This window comes from Lactuca sativa, chromosome 5 (assembly GCF_002870075.4).
Source record: "Lactuca sativa cultivar Salinas chromosome 5, Lsat_Salinas_v11, whole genome shotgun sequence".
Taxonomy (NCBI): Eukaryota; Viridiplantae; Streptophyta; class Magnoliopsida; order Asterales; family Asteraceae; genus Lactuca; species Lactuca sativa.
In genome coordinates this window covers 188,204,095-188,217,432 of record NC_056627.2, presented here as the reverse complement: position 1 = coordinate 188,217,432, position 13,338 = coordinate 188,204,095, and the positions used below count along the sequence as shown (strand labels likewise).

Here is a 13,338-nt window from a genome sequence, read left to right as displayed (position 1 = left end):
CTCTCCCAAATCTCTCTCAAACTTTTTATAGTCAACCGGGTCATCCTGAACCTTAAATTGACCAAAAACCGCTCGAATTGGTGAGTTATATCGAAAAACAGCTAATTAGGACCGAAACTCCTCTTAGGAGCCGAAAATCCTGTCAGAAACGAGCTTGTCAGAAGCCTCTCGGACTGAGCCTCGCAGACAGCATCTGATACCGAGCTTTGGTCCCTCCTCCCCCCACGCACCTTCGGTCCTTCTTCTTCCCTCTCGGTTCCTTCTTCCCTTCTCTCGGTTCTTAGCTTCTTAGAGCCGAACCTCGTAGGTTCCGTCCCTAAAGCTGATTTTTGACTACTTTCGCCTGTTAAACCCATTTTTGACGAGATTTTTTTCACCAAATTCATATTTTCAACATTTTTAACCCCCAAAACTCATATTTGATTTATTTCTCAAGTATTTATTAATTAAAAATCATTTTTTATATTAAGAGGATATTTACCCCACTAGTGGGTCAAGTGTGCCCACTTGCCTTCCATGTGTCACCCTCCTACTTGCCACCTTATCCACATCAGACAAACCAATGCACACATCACTTCAAACTCACAAGTTGCTCCATCAACCTTCTATATAAAGAAATTGCTGGAGGATTTCTTGATTTACTTGCTCAATTCAAACATACACACTTCTCATATCACCTCAAGAAAGCTTCTTTCTCTTTACTTTCCATCACCTTGTGCAAGTGTTCTTGAGTTGTTACTACACTTTTTGGTAAGTATTCCATCTAAACTCAAGTTTCATTCCAGAAGTTCATAACACTTGGATCATTGACTCATATCTTAACACCAAAAATCGTTCTTAGGATCATCCAAACTCTCATGTGTTCACCAAGTGTTCTTGACTCGATACTCCTCGTATTTGACCTTCCACTCTTCCAAGAATCACTCAAGGTGAGTTCATACCCCTACATTTCCTATTTTTCTTTAGTTTTCAGGGGGGGAATAAAAGTTTAAAACACCAAAACATATTTGAAACTTAACTTGACAGCTTACAACAGAAAAGTTGTGACCTGTTCACGAACTGTTTTACCCAACTTAAACTTAATATTTTTCAAAACTTTTCAATATGCAAATGTTTCAGGTTTATACCTTTAAAATGACTACTTGATCATCTCTATACGATTTTGCTACAATTTATGGTGATTTTTACAAAACTGCCTATCACTGCAGCAAAGAAATCGGACTAGGTTGTGAAAATGAATATTTTCACGCTGGTTTGAGGCCACCAAAAATTATAAGAAAATTTGTGAACATAGTAGAATCTTTTTCGAAACTCTATGAGTTTACGGATTTAGTTTTTGACTTATGATGATTTTTTATATAAATAACCTAAAACAGTAACAGTTAAGAGTTAAATTGTTAAAACAAGTTTAAGAGTTATTCACACCTTGTAACATGCTGCGCAAGGTGTGTAAGATTTTATGCTTAGCATTTCCAATGTTATTTTATTAAAATACAAGGTCATCCATAAAAAGGTTTCATTCACAACATAAAACATTTTGATAAAACTATAATAGGTATAGTTTGGACACCTCAGTTAACAAAGAAATGGTAATACTATCAACTTACAAAGCGAGTATTTTATTACAAACTATGTCAACATGTTAATGAATAAATTTGTGAGACATTCATCTTCGGAGTACTCTTTAGTACAACAGAAAATTTCTTTAGTTATAGCCAGAATCTCTTGTAGGGAGAATGTGATACACTACAAGAAAAAAGGCCTTTTACGACGCTCATTGCGCGTCGTAAATGGCTCAGACGACGCGCAAATGCGTGTCAAGGAAGGCCATGTCATAAAGATAGACGACGCGCATTTACGACACGCATTTACGACACGCATTTACGACGCGCGGTTACGACACGCAATGCGTATCAAGGAAGGCCCTGTCATAAAGGAAGACGACACGCATTCGCGTGTCGTAACCGTACGACGCGCATGTTAGTGACACGCAATGCGTATCAAGAAAGCCCCTGTCAAGAAAGGCCATGTCATAAATGAAGATGACACACATTTTTGCGTATCGTAATTTTAAATTAAAAAAAAAATTATTTATGGATTTACTTATTTTCATATTAAATTTGCATTTTATGTCACATAATGGAAAATAAAATACCATATACAAATAATACAATGCATTGCACAAAAGTTAATGTTATACAAATAATCATTCGAATAGTAGACAAATGTAATACTACAAATAATCATTCCAATAGTAGACAAATGTAAGATTTCAACATTTTTTATATAATTAACTAAATTATTAGCCAAATTTCCTAAAATACCAACATACTTTTCTATGAAGAGCATTAACACTATTCTTTTCCATCAAAAACTTCAAAACCTGCATAATTAATTTAATGTTTAATCAGCTACAGGTCAATAAGGTAGGTTTAAGCAAAAGAGGTTCATAGTAGTAAGATTTTACTTACCACTGTTGTTAATGACATTGAAAGAAGCAGCCCAACAAACACCCCCTCAGAAGGATTATTACTAAATGAAACCACAAAAAAAGTTAAAAAGTCAAGTATTTTGTGACAACCCCGGAACCAGGGGCAAGGCTGTTTTTACCCATGGTATGACCTAATACATGATAATAAAGACTTGTTTAACAAAAAGAAAAATGATTTCTCACGTGACATCACTATTAAGAAATGATGAAAGAGGGTACTCCACACTGTATTGCCAACAAGCTTGACACCAACACCTAAAAGCTGGAAAAAACAATAACAGAAATAAAAATAAATGTAAGATTTGAGATAACAGATGCATAATTCACATGTCTACTTTTACCAATTTATTTTATGCAACATATATGCAGCTGACATGAATGAATTATACAACAAGTTAGGAGTAAAATAAGGGATGGTTGCATATTTAGTATGATAAATAAAGAGATTTGTGGCATAAGGGTGCATAAATAATAAAAAGCAAAAAGGAAGAGGAAAGCTGACTTACATAATCAGCAAATTTCTGAATTGGTGCTTTTAACATAATACATAAGAGTGGTCCCGAAGGGATAGCTGGCAGCAAAAAATCTCAGGCAAAAAAAATTCCAGGAGAAAACAGTTAGTACCTCAAAAGCAAAGGTTTTATAGGGTTAGGCATGCACCTGCAAGACAGGGACTAAGATTATAAGTGATGTGAATGGGACATAGTAATTAAAGGAATTTTTGTTACCATTGTTCCATGCATAGTGGTTGGGGTAGAGTGTTTTTCCATCACTGTTAACATGGAAGGGTCCAAGTTCTTCCATGGCTCCATATCCAAACAACAAGCATCCTAGCCCAGTAGAATACCTTCATTAATAGTGGTTCGATCTTACTCTAAATTTTGGTGCATTTGGATGATGATCTTTAGAATCTCCATTCTGATTCATGAATATTCTAATTAATTTGGTATTGTAGAATGTAGATTGGTATCTGCATTATTAAAGTTCATAGGACTTACTACTGACGCACTTTTCTTTTTTTAATCATTAGCCTTATGCAGCTCTCAAAGCTAGAGAATATCTTGATAAGCCTGCAATACATGAGACAATGGTGAAGGTATGTAGATTATATCTTATATTTCCTACACAAATATAGACAACTGTATGCTGATGTCATTATGCAGGTTAGCGCTTATCTGCTTGGAGAATACATCCATCTTTTGGCCAGACGACCTGGGTGTAGCCCAAAGGACATTTTTGTCATTATACATGAGAAGCTTCCTACTGTATCGTGAGTATTTCTATTTCTATACATCTATGTTTTCTTTTGTGATCATCATCTATTTTTTTTTTTTTTTTTGTTTCTACAGGACTCCAACAATATCCATTCTTCTCTCAACATACGCAAAGATTTTGATGCAATCTCAACCACCAGATCCCGAATTACAAAACCAGATCTAGGCAATATTCAGCAAGTGAGTTTATAATAAATAGGAGCTACACTTTTTTTTGTATATGCAAAATTTGATAATATTTAATTTCACACACATTGACAGATATGAAACATGCATTGATACTGAGATACAACAAAGAGCTGTACAGCTATTCATTTTCAATAGCACACTTGCAAAAATTTTAAACTTTTAAAACCCATCTTAGAAGGACTAAAGGTTAGAAAGGAGAAGTAATGAAGCTATGAGTTGAGAAAAGAGTAATCACAGCAAGGTCTCTAAAACAGACCTGCTGTTCAAAATGGATTTACTCCAAAATCTAAAACAGAAACATAGCTTTAACTAAATTTTATAGGAAACTATGGTTATTCAGGATTCCAGAACTATAAAGAACTCCTTCTAACTCCAAAGGATGAATTAAATATGAATTTTACAAAAAGGTGTATCACTTCTGTCTCCAACAAGACAGTCAAGTGAGGTTGGCCAATTCTACCCAACTTGTAAGTAGAATTCGTCCATACCAAAATTCAGAGAAGTAAAGGACATACAAATGAAAGTCTCAGAGTTGGAATTGAATGAAAAGCATTTCCCAAGCTCCGGATATAAAATTCACATTGTGGACAATCACAACACTAGTAAAAGCTGGTGACTGCCCACTGATCTGGAGTCTGGATCAATTCTAACCAATTTATAATTGGAAATAACACCCCATCTGCTCCAGGTCTTAAATTCATAATATCAGGAACATATAGAAACTTGGAATCACTCTGGATCCTTTTCCAAGCCTTATAAATGATGAAAACAAAATGACATATCAGAACAGACCCGAATCAGGCCTAACAGCAAAGATTCCATTCTTGCACATAGATAAAGTCCTTACCAGTGAGGTTGGCCTGCTTAAGAAAGTTAGCCAACTCAATTTGTGAACTTTGGGAACTGGTTTGGGGTCCGTTTGAGTTCTATAGCTCAAGGTATGATTTTTCCAATATGACTATAGATCTGATGGAAAACAGAATCATAGGCACCCGTGATTCCGTTTGAGTTCTATAGCTCAAGGTATGATTCAAAGCCCTTTATTTTAAAGACAAAAGATCTCAAATATACATGATAAGGTTTCTCACGAAGTGTGATCTTATGCTTGTTTTCTATATATAATCCAAAGAAACACAACCATTAATTTAACCAAAAGAAACTCAACACAATTTAGATATCATGATTTGTTACTTACCCCTTTTCTGTCGGAAGGACGAGGTGCTAATTCCTTCTTGGTGACAACATGCCCTTTATTTAGACCCACAAAGAGTCCTGTGTTTGGCTGTTTTGGAGCCATTGGAACCTGAAAACATAAACATATATTAGCGTAAAGCAACATACACTTCACAACAGTTCATCAACTTAGCCTATGCAGTTTTAATTCAATATGACCTGAAAACCTTACAAGCCTCAGACTACAATCAAAATGCGCAATATATATTCTTATTAAACATGAAGATGATTACAAGATATAAATGAGTTTATGCGTGCCAATAAGTTTGTAAACACCAGCAAGCTTATAAGCACATGGAAAGCATCTCGGAACTATAAGAAGATGCGGGAAAACTAAAAGTACAATGAGGGAAGAAAAACAACCTGGGCAAGAAGAATTTGAGACCAAGTAAACTTTAGTTGTTGTACATTTTACTTGCTTCTTGAAAGAAACCCCCAAATTCTTAACTCCACACCGGAGGAATATCACGTGATGTACGTCAACGAGGATGTAAGCCTAAAGTGGGCCCTCAATTCTACAATAACAAAAAGTGTATCTTGTTATATGTAACAATATGATGAAAACAATGTAAAAGGGGTTGAGTATTGAGGTGGTTTAGTAAATACTTTGCTTTCCAGACGAGATTCTATCAACTTCAGCTTCTCATCTAATTTAAACATCATCAGAGTTGGTTCTGTAAGAATAATTTCATGCAACAAATGTGATAGTCATACTAATTTAAACATCATCAGATTTGTTTCTATAAGCATGTGTAACTATTAACTCGAGAGTAACAACACAATATACTACTTGTCTTCATTTTCAGATAAGGTGCAATGGCGTTGCTGTTCAAGGTAATATCCAATATTTTTCCTATTTTTAAAATTACTAAATTACCAATATCACTTATCAGTGTGCATTCTATTCATTACCTATGTTAATGTTACAGGATCCAACAAAGATTTCAGCGTATCGTGACAAAAGGTTTCCAGGAACACAATAAGAATATGAACATGCACTCCAAAATTCAACAACCGTATACATTGGCAACATGTCTTTCTACACTACTGAAGAAAAAAATGGGATAAACCTTGTTTAAGAGATTTATCAATTTCTGAATCTAAGAGAAAAATTAATATTAGATCTGGAGGCTGATGAAGTTAAAGCAAAGAAGAACAAGGAAAGTTTTTTTTTGGAGATTGTAATATAGCCTTATGATGTCTTCCAAACAGAACCGAGGCAGTTAGCCCAAAAGGGTAACACAGGCTCATGTAACCCACAACTTCATCCAACTCATGCAAGTGGTGCACTTGGATTCATGGGATCTATTAATTGACCTACTTAAAGCTCATTGCATACCTCCCAGAGACTCGTTTATTATCTCTAAATATGATAGACAAACTAAACTTCAAGTCAAGAAACCTGCACAAAAAAGTGACCTTATTTTTATCACAGATTAACACATAAAACCCAATAAACAAAAAGAGAATCAGACCATATAAATTAGATATGAAATAGAACAGATAATGCTCATTAGAGAAAAGGAAGCAAAAGAGAACATTTCAATGAATCTAAAACCTATTTCCACTAACAATTAATCTTAAAAAATGAGAAGCTGGAGAGAGAACTAGCACATACCAAAGAGAATTTTCAACTGGGGAAGGAGAAAAAGAAAAAACAGAAAAAAAAACAGAAACTCTAACCAACCTTGGTCGTTGAGATGATGGTGGAGCTTTTCCCTTGACGCAAAACCCTCCATGGTATCAAGCTTAATCTCTGTAGCCCTACGATCTGCCATGTCCAAATCTCTCTCATCCTCCAGAGAATCGTCCAACCCAACCGACCTTCATAGCCATTTCTATTGATTTCCAACTTGATATCATAAATTATGTTTCGACATGAGAGTGTGGGGAGGTTTCAAGAAGAACAGAGCAGAAGCAACAACGCAAAAGATAACATTAGGTATCGAGGGATAATTGAGTTTGATTAAAAAGGTTATAAAACTCGTAATAAAGGAAGACAAACCTCTGGAACAAATAAAGAAGTAGAATGTTGATGGTGATTGACCATGGAGTTTCGAGACCTTGACTTTAATGGAGCTACTGTTCTACTTGATATGGAAATCACTCTAAACTGTACCCCTTTGATCAATTTCATGGCCTGGTGACCAAAAAACCTTCGATTTCACTAAGAACCGGAACCCTAGTTCCAACAATAGTCAATTTTTGGTATTTGATTGAGAGAGAGAGAGAGAGAGAGAGAGAAGAACGATTGAAAGAAGGTAGAGGAGAGCATGGCGGGGTTTTTAATTTTTTCAGAATTTCATTTCCCCCTTTCCCCCACTATTAAAGGATGGAACGCGCGTTCCATTAAAAAATATAAAGCGACACCCTTAGACGACGCGCATTTTATTATAGGTGCCCTCCGTGTTTTTTTTAGACACTAATTTAAGGGCGTGCAATAATGCGTGTCTTCTATCCTTAAATTTTTTGAAGAGATGACATTTTTCTAATGTCACTCTCCTTTGCGTAACATAGATCAATGAGCGTCGTATTTTGCGCGTCGTAAAAGGCCTTTTTTCTTGTAGTGATAGTTGTGTATAGATCTATATTGGGTTTGACAACCCGCACCTGAGCTGCTTGCAACAGCTAGACCGGCAGGTCTGGGGTGACAAGTGTCATAACATTCCAACGCTTGAAGAACGTCGAGTACGAGGTCTTCGATTCATAGTATGGTTATAACAACTCACATGGTAAATTAACAAATACACCGTTCACGAGAATTTAAGGATTTCACAAAAAGGAGTTTTGTTTAAATATAAAACCACTTATAAGTATGATGTTTTACTTACATATACTAAGTCTTGGTTCAGTTAAGACTACAATAAACCTTTTAGAAAATATTGGATTTTCTAGAAACAAACTTGTAACAAACTTTAAGGAACAACATGCATTTTTCATTCATAAATTGCTTATGAACTCACCAGCTTTAATGTTGATACTCTTTCAAAAACAACTTGTATTCTAAGGTAATCAGTAATACAAGTAACCACAACACTTTTGAAGGCAAGACGCTAAGGCGTAGATTTCTTTTGAACTATTTTGACATCATATGTAATTTATTTGGAAACATGTATTTTGCAACGGTGTAACCTTTTAAATTATATATATGATGGTTGTATTTACTTTCTTCACTATGGTTATGATACTGAGCATGACGTGCTCCGCCCCCGAACGTTTCCGCCGTTCTGGTTTGGGGGTGTGACAGGTTCCATGACGAGATGGGGACTCGTCTTCATTTTAGCACCGCTTTCCACCCTCAAACGGACGGGCAGAGCGAGAGGACAATTCAGACTCTCGAGGACATGCTTCGGGCATGTGTCCTAGACTTTGGTGGTAGTTGGGATACGTATCATCCACTACCGGAATTTTCGTATAACAATAGTTACCACGCTAGTATTGATCACCCTCCTTTCGAGATGCTCTATGGGAGGAAGTGTAGGACCCTGATTTTTTGAGGAGAGGTCGGTCAGCGAGTCATCGGGAGCACCGAGGTGGTGCTCAAGACCACAAAATTGATCGAGCAGGTTCATAGCAGACTACAGACTACGCAGAGTCGAAAAAAGCGTTATGCCGACAGGAGCCGTTCGGACTTGGAGTTCCAGGTATGCAACATGGTCCTCCTGAAGGTATCACCCTGGAAGGGTGTTATCAGATTTCAAAAGAGGAGCAACCTGGGCCCTATGTTCATTGGTCCTTTTAGGGTTTTGGCTTGGATGGGTCGGGTTTCTTATCGGTTGGATCTTCTGGAAGAGCTTAGCCAAATCCACAACACTTTCCATGTTTCTCAATTGAGGAAGTGTTTGGTGGACCTGTCAGCAGTTGTACCCTTGGAGGATATTCAGGTTTATAGCAGCCTGAATTATAATGAGAGACCAGTTGTGATCTTAGATCGGAAGATGAAGACCTTGAGGAACAAGGTGGTTCAGTTAGTGAAGGTGCAGTGGCAGCACCGAAAGGGTTTAGAGTGGACGTGGGAGACCAAGGGGGATATGAAGGAGCATTATCCAGAGTTATTTTCAGACACAGAAGGAGCAGCAGACTTTGAGGATGAAGTCTAAGATAAGTGGGGGAGAGTTGTAATGCCCTAATTTCTGGTATGTAACTTAAATAAAGTATTTTCATTTCTTAAGGGGTACTCGACGAGTCTGTAGCCCGACTCGTCGAGCAGAGACGAGATGATCATGCAAATGGAGATGGCTATGCGACGAGTCCATATGCTGGGACTCGGCAAGTCTGCCTGTCTGGATGAAGCCCTAATTTTAAGGGTTTGCACCCTATTTAAACTTCTTATTGCGCCCCAACTTCGCTTCCATCACCCTCAGAGCATTTCTTACCGAACCCTAGCCCCTTAAAGAGTGTGGAGTGATTGTTGCTTTGTGAAGGAACTTTTGGTGCATTTTGGATCAAGTAGAAGAAGGAGAAAGTTGAAGAGTTCAAGGAAGAGGAAGTACATCCAGAACACACTCCTTTGTGGTCATCTTTTCTGGTAATAAAGTCTCCATATTGCTTATTGATCTTATAGATCTAGTTTGTCCCCCGAATTGTTGATATTAAGCTCAAGAACCCCAAATCCTTTGTACTAAAGCCTTATGATCAAGTTATACTTCAGATCTAGCCTTTCTTGAACTCTAGGAGCTCATTATAACCATGTTTATGCAATCTTGGCCATGTTCCAAACCCTAAGTGCTTAGTATTTGATGAGTTTGGGTATTTTAGCCACATACCCTTGTGCATGCACGTAAAGTTGGAAACTTTACGTGTAAAACCAGTCCTGGAAGCTCAGATCTATGTTTTGGAAGCACATGAATCGATTAGAATCGATTGTATAGTAATAGCATGCTTGGGACTCGACAAGTTGTTCTTCAACTCGGCGAGTTGTTCTTCAGACTCGACGAGTTGTTCATACGACTCGGCGAGTCACAGACTGGACGTGTTCATATGTTGAAGGAGAACTCGGTGAGTTGTTCATATAACTCGGTGAGTCGGATGAAGTTAGACTCGATGTTAGCATCGAGGATGAACTCATTGAGTCTTTCCCAAACTCGACGAGTAGAAGCGAGTAGAGGTCCAGTATGGATGATAGGGACTCGGCGAGTTGACGGCCCAACTCGGCGAGTTCGGTCAACAGGAAGCTGACTTTGACTAAGAAGTTGAATCTGACTTGTCCAAGGGTAAATAGTCATTTTACCCTGAGATTAGTTATCAGTATTTGATTTAGTGTTTATGGGATTTGTAGCCGGGGAGTTCCGGATCAGCGGTCAGGCAGTTTCAGACATAGCATCTCGGCAGCCAGATTTACAAGGTGAGTTTCCTTCCAGTAGGAACGGGTCTACGGCCACAATGCTGACCTATCTAGTTAGCAGTAGATCTGGACTTCGGTTCGATGCATTAGTTCAGTGTGCTTGATGTCTTTGTGATTCAAGCATGTCTTTGTGATATGTGTTCTGGACTTCGGTTTGATGCAGTATGCAGTATATGTGCTTATGCTAGTTGATATGTTTATGTTATGTTATGCTCAGTAAGTTTCCGGACTTCGGTCCGATGCAGGGGACACGGTCCCACTCAGTTCCGGATTTCGGTCCGATGCATTTAGTTCCGGACTTCGGTCCGATGCAGGGGACAGGGTCCCAGTCAGTTTCGGGCTTCAGTTCGATGCAGAGGGGATGGCCCTGGTTAGTTCTGGACTTCGGTCCGATGCAGTTTTCAGACTTCGGTCTGATGCAGTGGGCAAGGCCCAATAATTGTTTGTGTGTTATTGTATGGTATGTGGTAGTTTGGGGGAGCTCACTAAGCGTTGTGCTTACAGTTTTAGTTTTGGTTTCAGGTACTTCTGCTAGCAAAGGGAAGAGCTCGGGTTGATGGCATCGCACACACCACAGCTTCAGTTTATCCTGGGAGTTTATTTCGGATATTGTTATGATTGATATAGTTTTGTTTGACATAGTACTATGACATTTGAGTTACTTATTCCATGATTTTATTATATATGATATCCGAGGATTTGATTTTTAGTAATATTAAAACAAAAAATTTTGGGTCGTACTTTGGGTCGTTTCAATTTTGTAAATTATTATGACGCTTCGATCACGGGCATGGCTGCAGTACTGATGCAGCGGGGTGACATGATAGCAGGCCTTAGGGAATCAGGTTGGGGATTCCAGTCAGGACATGAGTTCAGTAGACTGTTAGGTCAAGCGTACATTCGACCTAGATAGTGTTGGAGTGTTGTAAGTCTGCGGGTGTAGCCGTAACATTCACTATAATAGCATGAGTGTGATGTTAGAACGCAGAAGGAACATCGGTACCCACTAGTTCAGGTGTAGCAATAAAGGCATGGCAAATCCATGGATTGGTTTTTGGATTTCCTCAGAGGGATTAGACCTAGTTGAGCCAGCGATAATACTATAGGAACGCCACTACAATTATGAGATCGGGGAAGCAATGGACTGCTTAGGGTCGTTTGTGATATACGGCTACCTTTGGTCATGTAGAAACCACTTTTAGCCTTGGACTTTATGACGACAGGATTCGATGCATGGACCCGATCGGTTAGATCAGAAGGTTGTTAGAGCCACAGTGGCATGATAACTAGTGGCAACTATTAATAGATAAGGATTTTTTTTCAAAAGTCGCATGGGGCGACTATTAGATTGCTCTTGGCGTAGCAACCGGGCAGGACTTCAGCATCTCAGATAAGCTGGGACCAGGGAGGTTTCGATGGATTTTGGGAAGCACCTATGTGGCTATATACTGTTTCAGGTAGTTCAGTGTTTGAGGCAGATCAGTGTTTCAAACAGTTTTAGGTCTCCAGCAGTAATGGTATTTGAGGGTTTCATGTATGGTAAGCGTAACAGATTGTTGAGTAATGCTAAGTCACCCACCGTGGGGTTCAGCTATAATGATTCAGTATGAGTGATCTGTCAAGGATTCAGATCATCTTGAGACAACATATTTCAGACAGAGTAGATGTGATCTTCTTGCAAGGAATTCGTTCATTTGCAGATTTTAAGGCCTTGTGAAGGATGGTCATGGTCACCCTGGGGAAAGCTAGGGTGTACCTAGGATTGTGGCCAGCTCACATGAGTGGTTTAGGATGTAAGGAATGGTAAGAAATGATTTTGAGGACGAAATCTAATTTAAGCGGGGGAGAGTTGTAACACCCCGTTTATTAAATAAATAAATGAGCAAATTACGAAATTAATAGTAACCTTAAAATCTGTAATGATCTAGCAAGGTGTTGATCTCGACGGTTAATTGTTACAAATTGAGAAGTTGGGGGTTAAAAGAATAAGTTCTGGATTTAATTTGAAAAGGATTTCAGAAGTCAGGGTACGTCTGGTAATTAATAGACTTGAACTGAAAAGATTTGAAGGCTTAGGGGGGCTGGTTGGTAATGTTGGGACTTATTATGAAAGGAAATTACGGGATCAAGGGCTAAAGGGTAAATATCGATTAAATCTTAAAGAAAATGGAGAAGGATGGGCCAATTTTGTCATTATGGATTAAAGTTGTATGAACGGGTATACAACCCATCGACTCATCCGCAACCCTAACCCTAAGTGCTATTAACCAGCTGTCAGGTGTTCACGGGGCGGTTCGGCTAGGATATTAATAAAATTCTGAACCGTGATCACGGGGCGAGTACTTTACTTGCACTAACCATAACCGAACCGTATTATACAAAAAACCGAACCGAATCGGACCGTGTGAAGGCGGGTTACCACGGTTCGGTTCACGGTTACCCAGGAAATAATTAAATATAAAAAACAAAATTAATAAAAAAAGACTACATTCAAGTGAATTGTAAAATATCCATTCAAAAATCAAAACAAAGTCATCCAAAACAAACAATTCAACAAGAGATTTTAAAAGTGTTTAACACTAGTTTGAGAACACAACAAACATCCATAATCCCTTCAACAAAACATAAAAACAGCAACAAATCATTTCAAAACCAGCACCAAACCTGCAAAAGAAAAAAACAACCTTTAGTACAAATAGCAAAAAAAACAGCACATATAAAACAGTACAAAAACTGCACAAAATTACACCAAAAACTGCACAAAACAGCATCAAAAACTGCACAAAACAACCCTAAAAATCTGCACA

At 38.1% G+C, this 13,338-nt stretch overlaps 1 long non-coding RNA gene across 1 annotated transcript; it reads right to left on the bottom strand.

Annotated features, from left to right (window-relative positions):
• Positions 1-2,710: 2,710 nt before the first annotated feature.
• Positions 2,711-5,594, bottom strand: LOC111882942 (uncharacterized). Its single transcript, XR_008224035.1, has 4 exons — positions 5,551-5,594; positions 5,150-5,257; positions 3,501-3,561; positions 2,711-3,409 (listed from the first exon to the last, which is right to left on the bottom strand). It is a non-coding gene; the product is annotated as an uncharacterized LOC111882942 (long non-coding RNA).
• Between the last annotated feature and the right edge of the window lie 7,744 nt (positions 5,595-13,338).